The 26,371-nt window shown below is 38.2% G+C and overlaps 1 protein-coding gene across 3 annotated transcripts in view; it reads left to right on the top strand.

Annotated features, from left to right (window-relative positions):
• The first annotated feature begins 18,909 nt into the window (after window positions 1-18,909).
• Window positions 18,910-26,371, top strand: part of pex5la (peroxisomal biogenesis factor 5-like a) — a 114,616-nt gene continuing 107,154 nt past the window's right edge. For all 3 annotated transcript variants that reach the window (XM_028444960.1, XM_028444962.1, XM_028444959.1), the window contains exon 1: window positions 18,910-18,960. The gene's annotated coding sequence lies outside the window, so the exon portion shown is untranslated. The remainder of the gene's footprint in view (window positions 18,961-26,371) is intronic.

The following is a 26,371-nucleotide window of genomic DNA, read 5'->3' as shown; positions in this document are numbered from 1 at the left end:
TAGGAACTTTTTTTCTTTCCACAAAAATGTTATTGTGCATTATTGGGTGGTCTTCATTGCTAATGAGTTCATTCTCTTTCAGCAGTCCCACCATCTTAAGGTCAAATTGATCCGTATGTGGCCCAAAAGCAATAAAGAGTTGGACAGTTTAGTCTACTGTAAGTACAGTAATTGTTTTTTAGCGCTGGTAAGAACAAATCTACATGAAGGATGCAGAAGTTATATTTTAGAAAACATCAGGGCTGCAGTTATTTTATCTCTGGGGAAAAAGGTTTTAGAAAAAGAAGCTTTATCTCCACATCAAATAAGGACCTGAACTGATGAGGAGATAAATCTTACATTGTCTGATGATGAATAGCAACCCCAACGACTTAGCTGCCCAAAATAAGATGAAATAATCCCTTCAAATAATGACTTGTCAAAATGTTCATGAAGGACCAAAACTGAAATAGCTCACTGCATAAAAAAAGAGCATGTCTATTTTTACCCTCCCTCATCTCCTTTTGTCTAATTTTAGTCGAGAACTCCTCATTTGGACTGCCCAACCTAATACATCTCCCCAGGGATTGTGCAAATACAGGAATATTTTTTTTAAGTTTTTTTAGATGTAAAAAAATAAATAAAAAGTCATAGTGCCAATGTCACATCAATGTGCTAAATTAGAGGTCAATTATAGTAAGCAAACATATTTGGGGAGCTCTTGAACCACTTTGTCTTTAAAATCATACCAGAGTTAATGTTGTCATTGGAATAATGAGATGTTTCACCTTTTGTATATCCCCAGAAGATGGCTGAGCATTAACACAGTGTACAGGACACAGGATGACATCACTGCTGCTCAACCTAAACATTTACCACCATAAGCACTCGCCTCCTAATTGGCTGTCTGCAATGAGAGCAATTCTTCCTGTTCTGTGAGTCGACTCCCTGAGGATAACACGATGGGTCAAAATGTCCGCGAAAGGTTTAAAGTTTAATTAAAGAGAAATTAAGTGTGATGCAGTTTTATGTTTGACCTACAGAAATGCAGGAGTACAGCTGTTTAACATTCTTCTATAAGGTAGTAAAACAATGTAGTTACACTTCAAAGGCCTGTGGAGCTATTAAAATGAAATATGAAAACATATTTGATTTCTCACCATGTAATTTTATAAAAAAGGTTATTATGAACCTTGCTGTGATGTTCTCTGCTCGTCACATGAAACGATAAACAGAAAGCTTTTAGGTAAAGGACAACACATGCTATAAAAACAGATTTTCAATAGAAAACAGAATCAAAGCTGTGTTAATGTTGACAATGATTTGCAGGGTGGACAGAAGTCAGAGGAGTGCATGGTTATGGACTAATTATGTCAAATTTTCTGATTCTGATGGTCAAAACAGCCTTTTCCTAACATGTTTATACAAGAAAATGACCCTTTCAGTCAAACTGAGGCTTATGTTGTTGTGCCTCCATTGTTTACAAATCATTATAAAGGTTATCATAAAATACATCACTGTTAAATATGGTCTGTTCCAAACCACAAATGTTGCAAGTTAAAACCTACTGTGAGATACATTTCTGTCTCCCACATAAACTCAGGACAGTCAAAGAAGTGCATGTTTATAATCTAAAGTCCTGCCAAATGTTGCACAAAAACAAACATGTCCCCACAGACAGACAGACAGACAGACAGACAGAGACACACACGCACACAGACAGAGAGACACATGCACCAGTTCCTATCAGTTGAGGGGACATCATGTTCCTTAGGTCCTGCAGCACCCAAAAAAATCAACCAGGAAGTAAAAAAATATGCTAAGTAGCTTTTTCGCCCTGAATTATTATTTTTTTTTTTTACCATAAAATACATTTTCATAATTGACCATGTAGTCACATTTTGGGAACACATCAAATTTGCATACATACACAGAAAACTTGGTTATAATGACATTACGAGGAACCTGATTTGCATGAACACACACTGTTCTTCAGTCTCTGAGGGGACAGAAGACAAAAACACAATATTAATTTTACATTACTTTTGTTAATAATTTAATTGATGCAACAAAAAATATGAGGAGCTACTTGGAGTTCGAAAGAGCCGGCTCTTTTTAGTGAGCCGAGCCATAAGAACCAGCTTTCCTAAATGAGCCGGAATTCCTATCACTACCTGAATAGCACATTTCATAGTGAATGAGAGCAGTTATACTGTGTCTGACTGAGGACTTCAGACGCCACTGAGACATCTCCAAACCCTGCGCCCCCCCCACACAGAACACCCCCCTCAGGGACAATGATCAGACAGCCAAGCCTCTGGAAAAATTTGCTAGCTAATGATCTAAACGTGGCAAAGTGGAGTCTTCATACACTACGTAAACGCACAGCAATAAAAAATGAAAAATGCAATCAACATGAACATTTTATTTTGAAAAACAGAAATAAATACTATTTTCTTGTTCTCCCACAAACAGTGCAAACAGTACAAACATTTTAGAATAAAATACAAACAAGTAGAAAGCAAATTTCTTAACAGGCTACATTATTGTTGTTAATATTTAAGAAGTTAAATAAATTCTATTTAGCACCAAATGTTTATGTTCTGTTTTAAACAAACTGACCTTCGCTGTCAATTTCCTCTTTCGAACTGATTTTCCTAAAATGAGACAATCAATGAGAACTGGTCGCTGACTGGTGCCAGCACAGTTTTCATCCTCTGTTCCCTCACACTCAGCCTCGCTGCTATCTCTATCGTCCCCATTTACAATAGTGCTGTCAGGAACAATGTCTTTTGATATAGAAGCATTGTCTTGAAGGACTTTCTTCCTTGGACTCAATTTCACTAAAATAACTGATCTAACATCTGATCAGCTATCTTCACTTGACTCAGCTGAGTTGGGATCGTATTCCTCTCCACTATCTAAGGAATCATAGATCTCTTCTAAGCATTCCGGAATGTCTTTCATCTGAAAAAAATATAATAAAAATAAAAACAAAGACAATAAGTGTAAATTATTTCCCAAATAGATTTTATCATAGAAATTGTTAAAACCTCTCATCAATAAAAAATGTAGGAAACTGCATAGCCTATCATACTCTTTCTTAATAAATATTTGTATCTGTTACACAAAAAGTGTTTTCAAAGCAATCGGTTATAGTCTTTATATCAACTGAGCATTCTTTGTCAATAGGTTGTAGTGGAAAGTGCATTAATGTGTAGTCTGACCCACACTATAAAACAATATTTGTATTGTAAATGCAGCTTCAGAAATAAGGATAAAAAAGACTCATATAGAGCATTGTGTGTGCTACCTTCTAATAAGGAAGTGCAAAAACACTAACATTAATACACACATCAGACATACCTGACATTGTGGGGACATGTATAACTCGTACATTATGTCACATTGAGTGCCTCCTTCCCACGGTGGCGACCGCCGGTTGCTCTTGCACTGGTGGGGGCGTAGTTCCATGGCTTGCGCTGTCCGGTGGGCGGAGGGGCTTGGGCTGCTGTCCTTACGCCATCTGGGGCTGAGTGGTGCTGGTTGACTGTGGCTGGTTCGTGGGGTGGGGTGGGGCGGCTCCTCTCGGTGTCAGGGTGCGTTGGGTCCTCGGCTGCTTGGGGCTTTTTCGGGTGTGTAAAGTGGGGGCGGTGGCTGCCTGTCGGCCTGGAGCTCCTTGGCTCTCGATCTTTTTGCTGGCCTGGCTGCATCTTCGGGGCCGGGGCAGCGCTTGGGTTTGCAGTATCGGTTCTTGCACATACATTGGTCTACGATGCACTGGCATGTCTTGGGCTGTGGGTTAAAATTAGTACTGGGCTAAACCTTAGACACGTTGACCCAAAATACCAGTTTTAGGTATAACCACTCACTCCTTCCCTCTGTCCACAGTCACCACCATTATAGCTAAGCTTCACACTTGTCACCAGACTGGCTTGATTACACAACACAAGAAGCACAATATGCACACTACAACTTCACATCTCACTCACACTTTAAAATCATCAACTCTTCCACACCCATTCCATTACATACCTTGAGTCTCTCCTCCCTGTTCCCCCCCCCCCCACCCCCTCACCTAGGTGTAACACTGCCCTCTCTTTTTATATCCTCTCTAAAATAGTGTTTCTTACCCTTCCAGGGAGGGCTGGTGATGGTCACAATTATGCAATAAAATAAATTCATTTATTTCATTGCAATAACGTAATGATTATTTTAACAATGTCACAGTTTTTAAAACAATCACTATTTATTTTCCAAAATGTTATTAAATTTAAAGTTTTTTACAGTCATTTTCCACAATGGCCTTTTTATTTCATAATGCCGTTTTTCAGCAGAATGACTTGGTCTGTCAATCAAGCCTAGTGTTAAAATAATAATTAAGATAAAATAATAGTAAAAACATATATCATAATAATACTACATTATTTTACAAATTAATGGCCATATTATATATTTGAATCTTTTGGGCTTGCATACTTTATACCCTGCAGGTGCTGTGATTATTATTTAATCATACTTGAAACTGCTTGTATCAGCATATTTCATATTAGTTTGACTGTCTACCGAGTTGCGGTTAAACTGACCGCGGCCTACATGTCTCTCTGGCCTGCAAACATTCAAAATGTATTGGTTTCAAAGCGCGGCTGTGCCAGTTATTTCGTTATTTCTCTTTTACTGCCTTTCACGTATATCACTGCTTGCATAGATAACCCTGTGTAGTATCATACATCTACATAAAACATAAAACAAATATCTTACATAAAAACGACGCATAACTGACATAACTAGCATTAGCTTCTAGCTAACGACTAGCATTAGCTTTGCGCTATTTAGCTAACGTAATTGCCTCCTAAAACGTTAGCTTACACAAATATAGCTATGTAGCTCACAAAGTAAACCGTGTAGTAACAAACTAACACTAAATTCATATAAATCACATGATGTTTATGATTAAACTTAGCAGCCTACTCTCCTGCTTACAGCTCATTTGCATGAAGAACATATGTAGCTCCGCCCCCTAGTATGCGGGGGAACGGGGAGCTAATTTGCATATTCAGTGAGTGTGTGTGTGTGAAGGAGCCCCGCCCCCCGACGTGCAGTACCGTAATGCACCTGGGAAAGTGGCGCTGTGGGACACACTTTACCAAATAAGGTCACTTCTGTGACATGCCCTGATATTCACAGCAGACATTCGTCTGCACCTCTAATACATGTTTTATGGCTTAAAAACAATGTAAGGCTCACTGTTGCCAAATTATAACATAACTCTTAGGTGTCCCATAAACAAACTTGCAAAAATTTTTTGTCAAACCATATTTATAGTCATTAGGTATTATTGATTAGCCTTGCAAAGTGATCGGATGGTAAATGTGTAAATAGGCTATGAAGTCATACAACTTGCAAACTTCCCTGGATGCACATCTCGCTCTTTCACTGAAGTGGATCTCAGCACTAAAGTTGGTCAAATCTCTGAGACATTATTATTTTTTTGTGATTATTAGAGTGTCTTAGATTTTCAGCTTGTTATGTCTTTGTTGTAGTTTTACAACATTGGGTGAGGGTGGTAGTCAAAATGGCATATGCACCTTGCACAATACATGGGGACATAGCATTTCTCAAAAGTTCACATATTGTGGGAAAAATCTACTTATCACTACTAGAAATATAATGTATTTGAGTATTTGCAAGTTCTAAAAGTTTTTTTTAAATCTGTTTAGGCCAGATTTGAGTAATTGTGAATGAAAACATGATTTCTTGTTGCAGTATTTCAAGCCCTTCCAGTAGCAGTATTTGAAACTGTGGCTGTATTTTATCTGTAAAAAAATATAAATACAGCTGTTTTTTGGGGCTTTGTTTGTTTGTTCAAATATCTAAAGCCAGACGCTGTTTGTAGAGGATAGTTACTGTGTGGGTGTGGGGACAGGTGTGATTGTTCTTGACTGTGGGGATGTAAGTGGTCTGTGGGGGTTATAAGTATGGCACACTGTTCTGGAGGTTCCTTTTAGTATGTTAACTAGAGAGCACATCAGGCTCATCCAGACAGTATTGTGTGACTTGAATGGAATGTATCACATAATTAGCATTCATTTGCATTGAAATGATTTAGACTTTAGCATTCTCTAACTCTTGCCACAATTATTTCCATTTCAGAATGCTGCCAGCAAGGAAATGTTTTCACACTGTGAAAGACACCATTGAAGCTCTCCAAAATGGAGAGAGTGACTTTGTAATGGAGTCAGACTCCAGCGAATCAAGTGACGAGGAGGTGGACGAGGATGCTGGTCCAGTGGACAAACAGAATCAGACACCCAGTGATTGCCCAGATGATGATGATGATGAGGAGGACGTTGAGTCAACCAAACAAAGCCAAACAACTGAACAGGAGAGGGGATCAGGCGCAACTACCGTCTGTTGTTTGTCGTATTAAATATTTCACTGATTATATAGTTTTTAATGTATGTTTGACATTGTAATTGATGTTTTTCTCATCTTATTCAGGCAAAATCAACTCCCAACACACCAAGGAGAGGGCGTCCATCTTTAGGCAGTGGGAGCCCTGTATCATCGTTGACATCCACGGAGCCCTTTGACATCCATGAGAGTAATACCACAGAGACCTGTGACTGCTCCAAGGAAGTCGTGTGTGCCACCAGTGGATGTGTGCATGGACATGATTGCACACCTGTATAAACAAAGAGAGGAAGCTGCAGACACCACAATAAAGGCTACGTCAATACCCTCTACAGGAATTGCGGTGTGCGTCTCTGCTTTTCAGATGAAAGGGACTGCTTTTTGGAGTACCACATACTGTACATGAACACAAGTGGTTATCGCCGTTGTCTCCCACTAATCTGGGTTCCGCCAGTGTGTCCTAGGTCTGTCCCAAAGTTTTCATTCTGTTAATTTTTTTTGTTGCCCAATACATTTTGATTCATAAAAATATGACTGCTGTGCAATTATTAATCATGATATTTACTGTTATAGAGCTTTGTACAGTGCAAATTAACCCTTAGTTGTTCGGTATATTTGTGTTGACAGCGTGAGTGCAAATACACAAGTTCTGCTCCCACCCAGGCCCAATGTTGCAATATGGCAACATTTCTGTAAAAATTACTGAAACGTAAAAAAATGAGTTAACCTTTCAATTTCTGCATGAGAGGCCTCCATTAACAACATAAGTGAGGTGAATTTTTTTTTTTTGCACTTTTTTCTTTTTTGGGTTTTACAGGGTTTTAAACTTAGCAGGGACACAATTTATATCCCAGGATGAGACTGTGTATCCGTTGTGTTGTCCCCACAAAATGTAGATTTACAAACACACACACACGCACACAACGCCGCTAGTGGCCACAAGCGTCGCAGCACTGTCGTAAAAACCAACAAAACCGTCAGTCGGGCCAGCTTCCCTTGTCTTTTGATTGTGTATGCAGTCAGTAGTTGACCTATAACTTTGGGCCATTTACGGGAGTCAAACAGGCAAAACAATTCTAGCAAAAGCCTTAGCCCAATGAGTATATACAAGCCCCGCTCGGAGCATTGATACTGTCAGACGCTGTATATTGGCCTGAGGAATCATTTAGAATAACTCGTATGAGTCAACTCTTTAGTTCAAAAAGTCCGCGGTGTGCCTTTAAATATTACTCTTTTTTAGCCAAGTCACAATAAATGTGCTTTCTTTTTTAACTGGATCAGTGTAAATTTCACTAATAATTTTGTTATTAAATATGTTTGATCTGATCTAAATCTGATCTGTTAATCTAATTTCCACAAGTAACTCGGCCTCTATCCTGTTCGACAACTTTAAATCCAAAATCGTTAAGCAGTGAGTGGTTGAAGTAAGGTGACACATCAGCTTGACTCATAACACTGAGGGAGAACAGAGCTGAATAGATTTTGTGAGAGTCGCCGCAGCCTAAAATCAATCTTCATCTCCCTCCACTCTCGTCTCCTGGGAGCATGTTGAATTTTCTCCCTTCAGCTTTGTTCTGGCAGAAATGAGGTTGATCCCTGGCACTCTGCATGGCTATTAGACATGAGGAGCTGCTGAGTAAATAACCTACACAATTATTGGTATCCTATATAAACTGACAATAGTAGTTAAGTGTGATGGTCTGGTGACCAATCCAGGATGGACCCATCCCGTGCCTTGAGTAATATAAGTTAGGCTCAGGGTGGAGTTATTGGCTAATATTAGCACAAATTTCACACAATTACATTTTTCAAAGGCACAGATATATTCATTTTTCCTTTCTACAGGTGCAGTGAGGTGAACGAGCAGAAATGTCACAAAAAGCTGTTGAGCTGCAGAAGTGCAAATAAAACAATCGCAATGTTTTTGGTTCTCGAGAGGAAAAAAACATTTGTACTGTAAGATTTTTTCTCTACCTTCTTCCCGGATCTTTTCAATGAACAGCTCCGAGGACAGATGACCAAAGTAGTAGAATTCTAATGTAATTTATCATAATTAGTCACAACAAAAGTTTAGCAAGCCTGCTGCTCCTGCAAACAACTCACAGGCATGTGAGTACCAGGAGCAAGAGTGTGTCCAGAGAAATGGGAGTAGACATTTTATCTTCTTGGGCTGGGTGTTCCCTGTACAATGGGAAGGCTGGCACAAACGTGTTTTGGCTGATTTATCACCGTGATCTGGTCCAGCCGACTGCATCATGACCTTGGAGTTATGTGAACAGTGCACAAAGTGTGTGTGTGTGTGTGTTATGGGGGGAGGATCCATTCTAAATTCATGCGCACCAATCCAACAAACGCGTAAAAGAACGCGTACCCTGCGCTTGCATGTCTACACGTCTGATCTACATTTTCCATTGACTGAGAATGGGTACACAGACACAATGCACAAGCTACGTCCGCACGTATGCTTGCAGACGTGTTAACGCGTGAATGTGTTAAACACGTTTGCAGACGCTTTAAAGATTTTCAAAAGTTAGCATGATTTTGTGTAGAAAACTCATTATCTCATGTCTCATTCAGCAGTAAGTAAACAATAAACTTTACCATTATACATGTTAAAAAAACGTGACCAAAAGCTCTGTTTTAACTGTCAGCGGTGACGCGCTTTCAGTGTGAGCTCGTGCATGCGAGGGGTTGAGAACGAGCAGGGAGACAGGGAGACGTGATTCTTTTTTTTCCCTTGGTTGAAGCTATTACAGGTTTACAGCTGCTACAGTTGACAGATTTTCTTCATTCCATTTTCAGTGCACATAAGATCTTAATTTCTGTCAGGACATAAAGAAAATTTCAACCAAAAACTTAAAAAGTGTATCTGGAGGAAATCACCTACGTTAGCTTTAATGTGCATACACAAGTGTGTGTGAGAGTGTTGAGTGTATAAAGGAGCACCATTTAATCCGGTTACACTCTATGTCACGACACCCGTCCATTGAGTGGTAGTGACTGTAGTGTTTACTCTCTGAGTCAGATCATTGCTGTGATTGGACAGGATACAACATTCAACACTTACAGACATGCACGTGTGTACACGCCTGCACGCGTAAGCACCTAACAGTTTTTTCTAAGTGTTTACAAGTCACGTAGACGGTGATCGATAGTGAAGGGCACCTGAACGCTATAGCTTCGTTCACGCCACACCTGCCACTACACCGAACTACTTAAATTAGGTAAGTTTAGTGAACGTTAGGCAGAGAGGTACACGTGCGATGGACTGGTGCGCAGTAATTTAGAATGGATTCACCCCCCCATAGTGTGTGTGTGTGTGTGTGTGTACCAAGCATGTAGCTAAAGCAACAGAGTGTCAGAGCCTATAACAGACTACCATTGAAAATATATATAAAGCATATGTGATTCAGAGACGACAGATGAAAATTGGCCTTTTGGCAAACTCTGGTACGTAAGTTGAACTTCCGGGTAACTCTTCTGATTACATACTGTACCTGTGTCTGATTGTATTATTCTGGCCTCAACATAATTATCTCAGTAAAAACTAGCTGAATTGAAGAAGGTGACTTCTGATAACTCTGAACAAATGTTTGTTTTTTTTTTGTCTGTTCACCATTGCACAGATTTCACGGATTACGAAATACATTGACCATCTTTATTTGTTATGCAGATTACTTACGTGTTTTCTTTGCATTGCCTCAAGATGCAGAAACAACAGCAGCAAGTGTGATATTTATCATTTATTGTTCAAGCATTTACCTGGAGAGAATATGCATCTTTCTTTTACCTTATGTTATGATATGAGTACTTTTTGGTATGTACACTTGGTGGCAGCCATTCACATCAGACACGTTGTGTCTCAAGAACATTAGATGGTATTTATTATGATTTTCACATAAAATGAGTGAACTTATACACGCTTGAAGGAGAACTTTAACGTTCTCCATTGATGAGGCAATTATGCTACTCATCACGCCACTGGGCGGCACGTTAAAAGGCAGTACTAATTAGTGTGTGTGTGTGTGTGTGTGTTCACAGTGGGAGAGGAGGTTTAATTGCTGGCATAGGGGTTATAGGCCTTAAAAACACTTTTTAATCCTCTGCCACAACATCGTAAGATTGTTGATAAGCCGCCCAAAGAAAGATTTCCTTCTGGGACAATCTCTCTTCTGATCGCTCCATTCTATGTGGAGAACTGATTTTAGTGTCTTACTTTCTACTGAAGCCAAGGCGTTCACCTCCTCCATTTCGTTCATTTGAAGCTTAAGGTTCTCCCGCTCTTCTGTGTCCTGAATGCAATGGGCTCTGTGGTCGTCTTCCTTTTTCTCAAGCCTAGTCTGAAGTACAGTGGGGCAAAAAGTATTTGGCAGCCACCAATTATATAAGTTGTCCCACTTAAAAAGATGAGAGAGGTCTGTAATTTTCAGCATAGGTACAATTCAATTGTGAGAGACAGAATGTGGAAAAAATCCAGTAATTTGTAAATTATTGCAAAAAATAAGTATTTGGCACCTACAAACAAGCAAGAATTCTGCAGCTGTCAAAGACCTGTTACTTCTTCTTTAATAAGCTCTTCTATCCTCCACTTGTTACCTGTATTAATGGCACCTGTTTGAACTTGTTATCTGTTTAAAAGACACCTGTCCACACCTTCAAACAGTTAGACTAAAACCTCCACCATGGGTAAGACCAAAGAGCTGCCTAAGGACACCAGAGACAAAATTGTTTACCTGCGCAAGACTAGGATGAGCCAGTTGTTGTTGTTGTTTTTTTCTTTTTTTATGCAGTTGAGTTTTATGCATGTGTCTGATTTGTTTTCCAGCTTGAGACCTTACTCCCAGCCATTTCCCGTTAAACCCTAAGACTTGAGATTTCTTTTTCTTGGCATTTAGTAATCAGACTACTTAGGTTTTGTTGGGAAACGTGAGCATCTTTTTCTCTCACCCACTGCTCTTTTAGCTCCCTAACATCTGGTGATAAATACTTCAGTGTCTGTTTGAGGTTTCCAATTATCTCTCATTGTTGCTCAAAGTGGTTAGTGGTTTCCTTTTTTGAATCGTTTACAGTATCCAATAAGCAACCAGTGAAGTCTGTCTTTTTACCTCTTTCAATATGAACAGTGAACTTTAAGGCAAAAAACACATAAAACGTATACACTATAAAATCTCAACAAGCCACTGTGTTTTATCGGCTTCCTGATTATATGTGTTGTCCTTTCCTCTCACTGGAGGAAAGTGATGAATGCTGTTTAATCCACAATCTGTTGTCCAGTATGGGCCCTCGGGGCTTGATGACAACACAGTGATGACAGGAAGCCCCCGTGGCAAGGTGAAAAACCAAACAAATAATTTGTTGGACCAGGTCTTGGGAGCCATATCCGCCTCCGTCCTCAACACTGTAACACTCACGGTGCTGACACATCCTTTAGAAAACGGCACGCAAGGTCACCTAAACATAAATAATAAACTAGCATTCACAAATTGCAGCCCTGAATGTTATTGGCTTATAATATGTGTTGTGTAAAGTTATTTAGCTATTGAGTGCTTTTTGATGTTTTTGGTTTGTTTTATGTTTGGCATTGCAAAGATGTGTACATATTATTATTCTTTGGAAAGGTAGACTTCTACACAGGGCACTCACAAGTATCTATTTAATATTCTAATATCAGCAGGTAAAAAGGCCATAACCAGACACTGGCTGCATCCACACTCCCCCACAATTGAAAAGTGGGAGAACATAGTTAATTACATTTATATCATGGAAAAAATAACATTCACCCTCCGATTATAAATGGGAGTACCCAGCTGTGGTCAAATTGGACACAAGGTATTTTGGATATAAATTAATGTTATGGTTGTAAATAGCTATTAAAGTAAAAGACTCAAATATGAAAAAAAGAAGGTTAAAGGGTATACTGAGATATAAGTTGTCTTTATTTTTTAGTAAGTCATGTAAGAGATGTTTTATTTTACAATGGTTCTTTTCTAATGTGTGTAAACACAACTGTTAATGTGTAAAATGCTCTTGAACCTTTCATAAATGAAGAATTTAATAAATAAATAAAAATGTGTATATAAAAGTGCTTTGCCCTTGATAAACGTACAGTAGATGATGCTTTATCCTTCTTGTTTGATTGAACATAGTGAATTCTATCTTATTTGAACTAGAAAGGGGAACTAACACTGCATGATCAGTAATTAACTTAAGGAGCACCCCTACTGAACTAATGTGTGCACTAATGCTTAGGTAGGTTCGAGTGTGTCAAGGTTAGAACAGCATGGATGACAGGACCTGGGGTTTCCCAGTATGGTTGCTCACGTGATGTAAAACCTGAGGCTGCTTTAATGTTGTTAGTACAGTTTGAACTCACAATGTCATTATTAGTTCAGAGATTATTGACTCACGTCGTCTTTTTATAATTTGTCGTTACTTCACGAGTCAAACATATGTAGATATTAGCATAACAATCAGCTGTAAACACTAATTATCTTTGATAGTTGATGAAATGTATCTGCTGATTTTATTAAACTGACAAGTCACTGAAAGTATAATCAATAACAAACAAGTCATGAATTCACGTGGTTAAAATGTAGAACCATGACCTTAAGTAGCCCTGTGATGTGAATGTTATTTCATGGACTGCCAGCCTACCAAGGTTGAATTTAGCTCCCTGTATGTTTTGACGTACTGCCTGCCGTCATGACCATGCACAGGATAAGTGGGCATTGAAATGGATCGATGGATGTTTGCTGCTTTTATCAGGAGGGAGCATGACGAAGCGACTAAGCACAGACCACAGGGAGTGGGACCATCAAGGTACAGCAGCTCTTATAAAAAAAAAAAAAATCACAAAAAGCAAAACTCACAACTAAGCACTGCTGGAGCTAATGCAACGCCACAATGACAGCAAAAAAATTGAGATTTCAGACATTTTACCAAAAGTGTTAAACCATTTTCACCATAAAGAATCTTAAAAAAAATGTAAGAATTATAAAACATTGCTAAAAGGGGTGATTCAACTGAAATGGAGTTTAATAACAAAGAGGGGAAGTGACAGTGAGTGGCCTTAAAAAACAGTTATTACAATAAATATTGTCTTCTCTCTTAATCACACACTTAGAGCCTCCAGTAAAGTTATTGGCAACTACAAATACACATACCTGATTACATTAAAGGAGACATATCATGCTTTTAAATCCTTCCTTTTTACATATAAATCATACAGTTGTGGTCTATATAAAGCGGAACTGCAATGCTTGGGTCTGAATTCCTCATTATTATAGCTCCACCCCTTTTCTACCCCTTTTCTGATGTGCTTCTGAGAGCAACTTGTTTTGGTGCTGTCTCTTTAAATGCAAATGAGACACTTAATACCCCGCCCCCTCTCCAGGTTGCAGAGGTGACACTCAGTTCAACTCCACCCTGTTCGGCCATTTTTGTAGTTTGATAGAAGAGATGCGATTATTTAGCGGCGCAGAAAATGTTTATTCATACGTTATTTACAAAATGTCAACAACAGAAGACTTGTCCATCCAGCTTTACATGTTCCAGCCAGAGTCGGACCTGGTGGAGCGAGATGAAAATGATGATGATGAACCTGCAGAACCCTAACAAGTGAGCTAACACAAGCACTGAGCTAACACAAGCACTGAGCTAACGCTAGCGCCAAGCTAAAGTCACGAAATGCATTTTAATACAGTCTTTTCAGAGACAAAACGGCAAAATGAAATGACAAATGAAAACTTTAGACTTAAATTAAATCACGTAGGCCATATCATCAAGGATCTAAAACGAGCACACAGCGCTAACATATGAAGTCTGAAGACGGTGCAACTGCTAATGCTAACAAAACAATGACAGGGACGTCTTATCATCACACTTTTTAGCGTTATTTACAGCTTACCGAAGTGCTCTGTTTGTCGTCTCCAAAGATAGAAGGAATTGAACCCTCAATCAGACAAAGTCTTTCAGCAAATCCTTCTTTATACTGGCGAAGCAGTCATCCTAGAAGTGCTTCGCGCACACAAAAATGACCTTACCCACAGATGTGGGTACATTTCCGTGAAAAATAAAACTCAACCAGGCACTTTGAAAAGGTTCTGATGCTGGGAGATGGTGTAATGAAGCGTGTGGGTTACTACATCCAACAACCGAACATTTTGACTTATCCTCTCGTAACTTCAGCATCCTTGAGCGTGGACTACAAAATAAAAGCGAGAAATAAAAATGGCGGATTGCTCGAAGTGTTGGGCCTGGAGTCGATGTCCTAATTTGGCAGTTCCGCTGCAAATACTGACGTTATTGTTCAAAAAACGTAATAGAGAATCGAAAAATTGAAACAGATTGAAAAATATGACCAAAACAGAATATAAAGATATCTACGGAGCACCTGAAGAGACTAATTTGAACTTTTCTGTACTTCTAAACAATCTAAATATACAACAAAATGCATTTAAGGGCTAAAAAGTGGATTTAGCATGATATGTCCCCTTTAAAATTAAACATTGCATAGCTTCAGTCTGCATTTCCAGCACAAGGCCCTATTAAGATGAATGCTAATGCAATGTTGGAATGTCTAAGGTTTGCGTATATCATCTAATTCAAATGAAAAATATATTTTTTCCATCAATTTACTGCACCTTTAAGTGATTCAATGAAATCTAGTGAAATAAATGTGAACTGATGCCTTGTTAATGCCAAAAAAAACATTTTTATATCTGTATATAGAATTTTTTGTTGCTTATATGCATAGTCACTTTGCTGAAAATGAAGAAAGAAAAGCTGTGATCTCCCTTGGAGGCAATACACTGAGCTTGCCCGGGTTATAGAAGTAGGTGTTTGCACCCAATATGGGCTCTGGCACCAATGGGATTTTCTCCATACAGTACTGACAAAGACAGGATGTATTAGAGTTCCACAACCAAGCATAAATATTTTAAAAACAAAGACAAAATGGCCTGAATTCTCTCTGATTTTTCTCGCTTCTTAAGTCGGAAAGAAGTTTGCTTTTGAGAGGCTCACCTCCCCCCTGCTGTGAAATTCTGTCATGTTTATAATCCCCAAAGACACAAGCACATCAACACTCTGGACTCAGAAAAGAAATAATACAAAACCAATCAATGGCACTTTCACTGCAAAACAGTAAAAGTAAATGCTGTGTTTGGAGAATCTCTTCCTTCTGCTTTAGTAAAAGCTCGAAGGCAGAAAACAATGACATCGAGAGTGAGGCCAAAAAAAAAAGAAGAAAAAACAGAGAAAGAGAGAAAGATTCTAAACATTTACATTGGGTTGCTTGCTAAAAAAAGATTTAGATGTTACACTGTGTTGAACTCCAAGTCATTTACTGCATGTTATTGTTCTCTTGGATTGTGCAGGGAGTGGCAGGCCTGACGCTGCATGACAAGCATAATGTGCTTGGGTATTTTGGAGGAGCTCAAAGTACAGCCACTGGCTTCGTATACATAAAGGTACAGGTTGATAGGTTGTTGTGTTTTGGAGCATGTGTTTTAAAATCACCTGTTTTGCCTTCCTTTGTAGGTGGACCAAGCATGGCCAACTGAGGCAAAAATGTAGAGAGATTTGAGTCTTTGGCCTCCCTGGGAAGTACTGATGCCTGGAAAAAACAAATATTGCAATGAACTCCAAACTCACGCACACAATAAAGACAAAACACAGCAAAAAATTCATACAGAATCCTCCTGCACTGGGGTTTGTTAAACCAATACCTCATATGTGAAGTTTAAATAGCACTCGGCTCATCAGTAACTGACTGACAGGTCTGCTTGAAACACAAAGTTTCCATGGACATTCTGCTGATTATACAACACTGCTCTTTGCAAAGCCTAAAAAACCTTCCAATCTTAAAGCAAGGCTGTAGCTGTAATTCTGAAACAGATTTAATATTTTTTTCACATTTAAAAAAACATTTCAGTAACACTTTAGTTGAAGTTTTACAAATAAGACTGAGATTATGTTGTCATTATCATGAATAAGGTGTCATGAAGGCTGTCATTAAGTGTTGTTTGCTAAATTATGACACCTTTAGAGCTATGTTGGCATTTTTGGGTTAGGTAGAGGGATCTAGTTGGGTTAGGCAGGGTTAGGTAGGATTAGGTTTAGGGTTAGGGTTAGGGTTAAGGTTAAGGTTAGGGTTAAGGTTAAGGTTAAGGTTAGTTAGGGTTAGGGCTAAGGTTAGGTAGGGTTAAGGTTAAGGTTAAGGTTAAGGTTAAGGTTAAGGTTAAGGTTAAGGTTAAGGTTAGTTAGGGTTAGGGTTAGGGTTAAGGTTAGGTAGGGTTAGGTCTAAGGCTAGGTGGGGTTAAGGTTAAGGTTAAGGTTAAGGTTAGGTAGGGTTAGGGTTAAGGTTAAGGTTAAGGTTAAGGTTAAGGTTAAGGTTAGGTAGGGTTAGGTCTAATGCTGGGTGGGGTTAAGGTTAAGGTTAAGGTTAAGGTTAGGGTTAGGGTTAAGGCTAGGTAGGGTGAGGGTTAAGTTTGGGGTCAGGGTGATGAAGGGTTAGGGTAATGAAGGGTTATGGTCAAGGTAACAACACCTAATGACATGTGTCATGTTACAAAAATGACAGTGTAATGTCAGCCTTTATGAATAAAACTTCAAGTAAAGTGTTTTATTCATAAAATATCAATGCACAGCAATAAATCTGAGTGACTAAAACACTCTGGTCCAATTGAAAACTTGTCTCCTTTCATTTGAAAGTGGACCGTGCCCTGGTTTGCTCACAGTGCAAATGTAAAGTAAAAAGAGAAACCCTAAGCCTGCCCTGCATACATTTGGTTTGGCTGTATTTTAGTCTTTGTCATTGTTTTGTTCATTGTGACCTGTGTTTACTTTTTCCTATTCGCCCTCAAAGTTGTCCATGTTGAAACAAGTTGGTTAAGGAAAGGATGAACCTACAGAGATATGGGGTGGTGTTTTCCTCTTTTTTCCCTCCATCGTCTTTATTTTATCAACTTGTCAGGGATTACGCTCGCAATGTAAATCACTCTATCTCTAGAAGCACTTTAGAGCTTGATAGGTCACAATGAGAAGGCCAATGCTGATATGGTTTAATGTCCTTATGCTTTAAAATGCTGAAGGAAAGAGTCAAGCGTTATTTGATCAACCACTTAAACATTTTAAGAACTAATATTCCAAAGATGACATTTAAAGCAATCAATAATAAAATAATGTGTTATATTATCAAATGTGGTATTTTAAAGTCTGTTTCCTCATGACTGATGAGATACCAGATGTTGCTGGGATTAACACACGCCCACTTAATGTTTAAATCCTCAGAGTCATTTGTTGCACAGAGAGCAGCCAGCTGTTGGGGTGTGAGAGGTCAGCGCTGGATTCTCCTGGCGCCACATGATATGACACAGCTGCAAAAGGGGCCAAAGTGGGCAACACAATGATGTGACATGCTCTGCATCACTGGCTAGGATGTTGGAAGGTCTCGGAGGAAAAGTGGACATTCCCACCAGATTCACACAGGAACCAATGACATTTTTAGTTCCACGTAAACAACGGATCAGACGAGCAACACAACAGCTACACGGTTACGGCACAGTTACAGTTAACAGTGTCACAATGATTTCACACCATCCATCCATCCATTATCTGGATTTGGATAAATCAGGTTAATGTAAATATAATTTGTTTTTATAAATACAAATGTAACCCTCCTATTATCCTTGGGGTCAATTTGACCCCAGTCAATGTTTATCATTCAAAAAATAGTGGTTTACTTTTTTTCTTTTTGCGTCAAATTTCATGACTTTTCCTTATTAGAGGGTTACAATTGATGAAGCATAAAATTATCATGATGATATTTTTTCAATGTGCTGAACACATATAACACACATTGGTGGTCAATTTGACCCCACGTGGTTTTAGCTGTGTAAAACGTGTCCGACGTCTCAGTGTGGCCCATGTGTGACCTTACATCCCCACTTAGTTGATACTTTGAGTTGATATGTGAAATTGGGGGGGACAATATTCTCATGAGAACTTTCCCATATTAGAGAAGATTTGGATAAAAAGTGTTCAATATCCACTAACTCTGAAACTGAACGTTTGACCTGATGGTGCAGGAAAGGTCATATCATCACCACAACTAATAGGGTTCATACTCTTGTGGTCATTAATGTTGTCAGTAAATTTAAGAAGATTTGGGAGAACAAAATTCAAGATAAATTTATTCTAATTTAAAAGTGGTGTGCATTAGAGAACAGGTCAATGTTTCATTATCAAGGGGTAGTTTATGTATTTAACAAATTAACAAAGAGCCTGATAGAAAAACTTGATCAAAAAGTTTCTGAAAATCATGGACTGGTTACATTTGGCCAATAAAAATGGATAAATGGCTGGCTGCAGTGCTTTTGAGCACGGTTTTTTGAGGTAAATGCAGGCAGAAAGCATACATGAGGACAGCAGCAACACCTGCACACCACAGGCCAGGGTGTGTCTCATCCACACATGCAAAGTTGGAATGATCGGGCTTTGTCAAAACAGAGCAGCCAGCGTTCAATGAAGCGTCTCTCACCCTCTGTCCATGGACTGGTCTGATCTGTGAGTAGAGCCGTCTCATTTGTGCTTTATATATTTTTACATTCTTGACAAAGAGAACCTCTACCGGTGTCCAAATATTTCAGTGTGTCATGAGTGGTTGAGGTTGCTGACCCCTTTTATTGGACTTCAGCATCTCCCAGTCATATTCAGTATAGCCCTGCACTTTTCCATGGAGGATATGTCTATGGTGTGATTGTGTAGAGAATAGAGATATGAGGTTGGAGGAATACTTTTAGCATTTCTTTACTTTATAGATCTAAATATTCAAAAGAGTTGTGGGAGAAGCTTTGTGTCCACTTTAAGCTCATTCAACATACGTTGGGTATGTCAAAGATGTGTTCATGGTGATCTTTGAGTTCACTTTCTCTTACATTGAGTGTTTGCCAGCACTATGTTACAATCAGGTCTTCCCTCGAGAGCAAGCGGACACGTTGACAATGACAGATCTAACATGCTGTGACCCAGGAGATGTTGTAGTTTATTACATCCACCATCATAACTGGGGCTTGCCAGGATGCATCCCACAGTGCAGCTGGTGCTTCTTGGAAGATGAGTTCTTAGTGCAGGTGTTTGGTCAAGGTTGACTTCAAAGCTGAGCAAGCTCATGTGACATGATTGAATACATGCAACCACTGAAAGACCTTGAGGTGAGATTGTTGTGTCAGCTACACCAGATTCAGTGTTTTGCTTGTGTTTGTCCTTGAACCTCATCCTGAATATTTGTCAAAGGTTTTTTCCACGTAAAATGAAAATAATTGTACGCATCTGAGCTTACGTTCTGTTTGTGACATTTGTGCAGGGACGAGCTGACAGGTGGCACTATAAGATAACGGTGGTAACACCATTTCTTCTTTGGCCAACAAAAACAAAACTTGTAACCAATACAGCCAACTGATTGAAGTTACACATTTAACGCAATGATGCATTCAAATTCTTTGTGGCTGAACTTTAGTTGATTATTTCTACAGACTGAATATGAAACTAGTTCATGTTGGTACAAATGCATATGTCCATTTGTTCTAAGTCAGGGGTCACCAACCTTTCTGAAACTGTGAGCTACTTCGTAGGTACAGTATAGTCCAAAGGAAAACCATCATGTTCCTAGCTACTAACAAACAACTTTTGACTAATCGTGTAATATGTAACATTTATGAAATGTGAAAAAATGTATATATTTTATGAAAATGTTTTATATGTGACCATTGACCAGACACCAAATCTGCAGCACTTCAAAAACCTTCATCACAATGTTTCAGTGAAAGTAAACATTTTAAAGATGGTTAATTTAATACTAGAACTTAATTATGTGCAGCAGTATTTAACTCTATTAAGTACTGACTACATCTGTCATATGTATTTATCTTTGTGAGTTTGAAACCTGGAAAGTAAATCAGGTTTTAGAGCTCCTGAGGGCCCCTCACATGGTCCATGCGGGCTACCTGGTGCCCAGGGACTACATGTTGGTGACCCCTGATTTAAGTCGTGCTCAAAACATAAAAATCCTCTACCAGTGTCAGTATTTCTCGCTATTCATAAAATTTCAATTCTCGTCATTCTTCTCTATTATCCTAAATAGCTCTACTGGATTCTCCATTACATTCACTTTTTTCTCTCTCTCAAAAGCTTGTTACGCTTTTAAAGCCAGTCATTTTAATCTTCAGTGCAAACATTGGAGTTACAAAGCATGTGCCAGATGGCATCAGAGGCTGTACAACAGGGCGTGAAAGAGTGATGTAAATAAAAAAAAAATGCTGTTCTGTAAAAACAAATGCTGTACAGTCTCTGCAGCAGCTGGTTGTACCAATTTGTATTAACAAATTTATTTTTGCTAAACGTCCTGTTAATGTAAATTGTCCTGTGCATATCCCTAAACAAAAATAAGTTTCCTTCAAAAATGTTCTCCATCTTTAGATGTGCACAAGTTAGCAATAAATCATTCTATACCAATTTACAGCAAGGTCACGTTGCATTTAAAACACAGTGTGTAATCCATTCTACTGATGATTTGTAAACTCTGAGGGTATGTGAGGGTACGATGATTGTATAACATAATAATAATGTGAATGTGCTTGAGTGTGGTGTCAGTCAGGCAGATATATACCTACTTTTTACTTAATATATTATTTACGACTTTTTTATGTATAAATTGCTTTACACTGTAATGAGTTGTGGGGTTAAGGTTGAACTGAATGTCATCAGTGCCCGAAACAATTGACTGACTTCAGATTACACACACTGGTCTGTCTCTCATCTCATTTCCATCCCTTTGTACTAAAGGTGTCATGTTTCCATTCATTGGAGCACGGCCGCAAATGAGAACACAAGGACGAGATGCATGGGAGGGATCTGATCGGAGCAAAATGACTGCTCATGTGATGTTTTTTTTTTTTTTCATAATGAGCTGTCACTGAGGATGAAGACGGGGAACATGGATTTATATGAGACGCAGTGTTCATTTTATTTTAGTTTTCATCGACTACATTTTTTTCCAGTGAGAATAGCTAGACTATGACAAATTTAATTTCTTCCCATGTGACAAAATTAAATTAAATTAAATTAAAGCAGACCTTATGTTATCATGTGGTGCATCGAACACATCAAATCTGTCTGTGTGCATTTATGAGCCTTAATATCATCCCATACCAGGTTGATAAATGCATAAACTCTTGTGCTTTATATTTTAGTGAACTATATTTGTAACTGATTTAGTCCAATAAAATATTAATGTCATTTAGTTGACTATAACTAGACTAAATTTTGACTAAAACATGGCATTTTATTCAGAAGACTGACTAAAACTAAATCAATATTTGTTGTCACTGATGAGAAGGGCATGTTACATTTATCTGATCTCTGATGCATCATGCAATCCAGACACACATTCATACATGAACTAAAGTTATATATAAAGATAAACATTCATGCTGGGCTATTTAAAATCAAATAAAATAGAAAAAAAAGCAGTTTATAATGAGTGCTTTCAATAAAACATACTTTATCTTCACTCTCCAGCAAGTCCTCTACTTGTCATACGTGATGTCACAGAGGTTTAATACACTGGTACATCACAAGGTAAAAAGTTGATGGTGTGAAGAAAAGAAGAAAAAAACCACTGTGGCCTGCAGGGTGTAATTCTAACTAAAAGTCGTAATAATATTCAATGTTGTGGCCTTGAGTTACAAACTTGATGTATTATTCACATATGGATGTGATGCCATAGGCTCTAAAATCAATTCCCTGGTTTCTCAGTCTTTCATTTTGCTGTTAGAGCCAATATGGAATATGTTTCCATTCCTTTCAGGACCCTGCATCTATTCTAATCTAGCGTATCACTCCAATATTTATATATTCCGATAACTCCTTGTGGTTGAGCAAATCCCGTTTGTAACCAGACAAAACCGCATGCTGTGCATCTGAAGCTGATTTCTACAAGAAATGGCCTTGATGACATTCAGTAACAGAGATCAGCAGACAATACTTATATACAATACACAGTCATTGATATAATGTTCAGCTTTGGCATTAGTTTGAAGATGTTTAATAAAAAAAAAAAAAACAAGAATAGACTCAACTGCTGCAGTAAATGACCTTGACCAACAATGGCGTGCTCAGATAAAAAGACAGAGGAAATGATGGGTCAACATTGTTTGAAGCCACTCAGTGCACTGCTCAGCGGGCTGGTGAAAGCAACCCTGCTTTTATCGACCACCAGGCAGCAAAATACAGCAGAAGCAGCATTTGCATTCTAAACAGTCTAACAATCAGCTGGTAGCGTTTTCAAAGCACTACACACAACCCTTGATCTACATTGTGTTCATCAATAAAAATGATGCTATGGTGTGTGAGTTAGCAGGAAGAGAGAATCCAGCAGAATGTAGGTCAGGGAGTAGCTTCATTGGGTTTGATGATCGAGTGTGGCGACTTAACCCATTGGTTCTGAACCTTTTCAGTCTGCGAACCCAAAACAAAGGTTTCAGGGACCAGGGACCCCCACTAGGTACAGTGGGGGTCCCTGGTCTCTGAAACCTTTATTAATTTTGAAGGTGGTTGAACACGGACATGAACATTGAAGAACAGTCAAGTGGAGACAGGGCTATTTACTGTATAAGGGGGAATAAAGGGGAGAGCATTTGGGGCCCATCCATAAATTCAGCAAAATGATGGTCCATTGTAATGTGTATCTGTGATAACCACACTTATTTATTTATCTGAATAATGCACCGTTATCCAGGACGTTTAATATTATTTGGGCCAAAGAATATAGTCATCTTAAAGATGGAAATCCTTGTTTTAAACAGAAATAACATGGGCTAAGTGACAAAAAAATGTTAATGAAATAAGATTTTAAAAACCATAGAAAAGGGTTAAAAGCTGCGAAGTAGAGAGAGCAAAAACAGACAGAAGAAGTGGTTAAAAAGAAAAAGGGTCAAAGTGTCAATATTGGAACAATTAGTTTAAACTGGCAAATAATGGGCATGACAAATTGTGAATATGGTTAAATTGACAAAAAATAATCATGAAATATGGTGAAAAAAGGTTAAAAGTGACAATAATTGGTCAACGTGTGTCACATTAGGTGGAAAAGTGGTGGAAAGGGTTTATAAGTGCTGAAAATGTCTTGAAAGTGGAAATGTGCAGAGAAGGCATTGTAATTTGATGGAGAAGTGGCAGAAATGGGAGTAATGTAGCAAAAACGCATTGAAAGGAGCAAAAATATGGCAAGAAAATTAAAATATTATTAATATTATTAAATAGGTTAAAATATGGAAAGTTTGGTGTAGTTGCAGAAAAAGGTTAAAAATAAACAAAAATGGGCTCACATTGTTCAGAAAATGTTCCTAGTTTCTTGAACGCATCCTCTCGGTGTCTCGTGACCCCAAGGTTGAGAACCCCCAACTTAACCAATGAAGCCTCTGTCTTTACAGCATATTTTAGTGAGTAAACAGGAGGCAGTCTGCAGATTGGACACCGACTGCTGCAGAGTAGCAACTAGGAGTAAAAGACTATTTATGAACTGGAACATAAAAAGCCTGAAAGCCGGTGATCTGTGTGCATGTGACATGAACATGAGTCCTGCTACATTTGCCTTCACTGATACATATAAATACTTATGAACGCTCGAGTTTGCCTCAGCTCCCATACAAGTGTGTGTGTGTGTTTGTATTGGAGATGAATGGAATGTCTGTTTATGCCTCTACTCATCTGAGAGAATATTTGAGAAACATAAATTATGAATCCTTTGACGTGCACATAGAAGTGTGGTAATGAAGTCAGCATACAGTGCATTTTTAAACAGGCTACCTTCTTTGTGGACATGCCATCTTAACATTCAAGATTCAGACGTCGTGACTGTCCAACATGTCACAGAAGTGCAGGGTGAGTGAGCGAGAACATTATACGGTCAGGATTGTGAGATTGATGAGGTTTGCAAGAAACTAGCTGCTTGGAAAACGGCTGACGTTGAGCACATGTGAGCTTTCCTTTGATGTGTCCATAAAGCTTGTGCAAACATGTTGAAATATCCATAATCTATAATACATTATCTCTAAAAAAGTATTTGCAATGTACAATATATGAAGAAGCACCATTTAGTCCCTCCATTACCATCAGTCTTTTATGAAAATTCCCTTTATATATATATTAGATTTAAATTAGATTAAATCGGGGCTTTCGCCTTTAATTGGCCATGTAATGTTGTTACATACATGGAATTTGTTCTCTGCATTTAACCCATCCCTGAGGAGCAGTGGCAGCCATTTTTGCGATGCCTGGGGAGCAGTTTGGGGTTATATATATATATATATACATTTAAAACAACAACTAAGAAAGAAAATATAGAAAAGCACACTCAATTTTCTGTTTTCTCTACAAAGATCTTTTGTTGAAATAAACTGCAACAGGAAACAGGTCATTTTAAACTTCAGAGGTCTGCATTGTCAAAAAACCTTCTCAGATCCTAATGCTGCAGAGAGGTGGGAGGATTTGTCTGAGTTTGACAAACTATATAAATACGTCATTGTACTTATGGGACTGAACATCACCATTTTCACACACTTAGTTTCATTAGCATCATTACTTGGATGGTATAAGAGCATTTTGTGGTGATCTTTGACTCGACATATTTCATGTGGTTTGTTCTGATTGTTCTGATCCTCACTGGATAAACCTTCACAGCTCATATGAACTCAATTTATGTACCAACATAGTTGGAGTTCAAACATGGGAAGTTGGCCACCTGATAAAACTACAGTATATGTGTTACCTGCAGTCTTTTCATTCATTTTTGTGCACATAGTATAAAGTCTTATGGATAATGAGATCCAATGTTACCTCAGTTTATGTCCTCTGGGTGCGTCTCAGGGAGCTTCTTGCTTTCATGCTAATGTAAGTGACGTCACATACAGAAGTAAACAGGCCATGATGATGATTATTTAAAAAGGAAACATTCATGTCCACACATAAATATAACAGAGTCCAGATGGCTTTGGTTACACCCACTGACCCTCCACCCTCATCCATATGCTTAGGTGTAGCTAAATAACACTGAAACCAAATGTGTACATCTCTCCTACATAGCTGAGCTAATGTTAGTAAGATCAAGTAAATAAAAAATCTATTATGTACTAATGTTTAAAGATGTTATCATTGAGGGTTTATCTGCCCGAAAACAGCTGCTGTTCTAGAAAACTGTTAAATACTGAGAGAAAAATATACTGTTATGGGATTCAATATATTTATTAAAGCAGATTATGTGACTTTAACTGAGCTGTATAAAATTATACATAATTTGTTGTATTTTTTTTTACAAATGTGACTCCCATCTCTTTTCTCTCCAACTCTTTTCATTGCTTTGGTATTATTTTTCAGTAGGTTACTTATCCTGGCTTTGTCGAGTCCTCATTGTCCTTCTTTTTGGTCTCATCGAAATAGAAACACTTTAACATTAGCAAAATAAAACTATTTATTATTTTATTTATTTATACTCAGGTTATATTTATTTTTTTGTTGAGTATACTTTTGTTCTTTCCTTGTTTTGCACCTTTACTTGTACTGTCTTAACTGATTTGTTGTTGTTTGTAATTTTTTTTCAATCTGATTCTGGGACATGCCCAATAATTCCATTGTACTATGTTCTTTTTAACGTGTACATATGACAATAAACTCTATTCTATTCTATTCTATTCTATTCTATTCTATTCTATTCTATTCTATTATTCTTAATCATTTCAATCACAACCAATTTAATTGAAGTTTTTCCACCATATGTGAATCTTTTCTTCCCTTATCATTAAACTAAATTAGATAATGATTGAGAAAATACCAATTTGTTGAATATTTATTTTGAAGGAAAGCCTGGGCTAATAGCAGAGATTGAAGCCATAATGTTGACAAACAGTTTGCTACTTTCAGA

Source organism: Gouania willdenowi, chromosome 4 (genome assembly GCF_900634775.1).
Source record: "Gouania willdenowi chromosome 4, fGouWil2.1, whole genome shotgun sequence".
In the NCBI taxonomy this organism is placed as follows: Eukaryota; Metazoa; Chordata; class Actinopteri; order Blenniiformes; family Gobiesocidae; genus Gouania; species Gouania willdenowi.
This window is presented reverse-complemented; position numbering and strand designations above follow the sequence as displayed.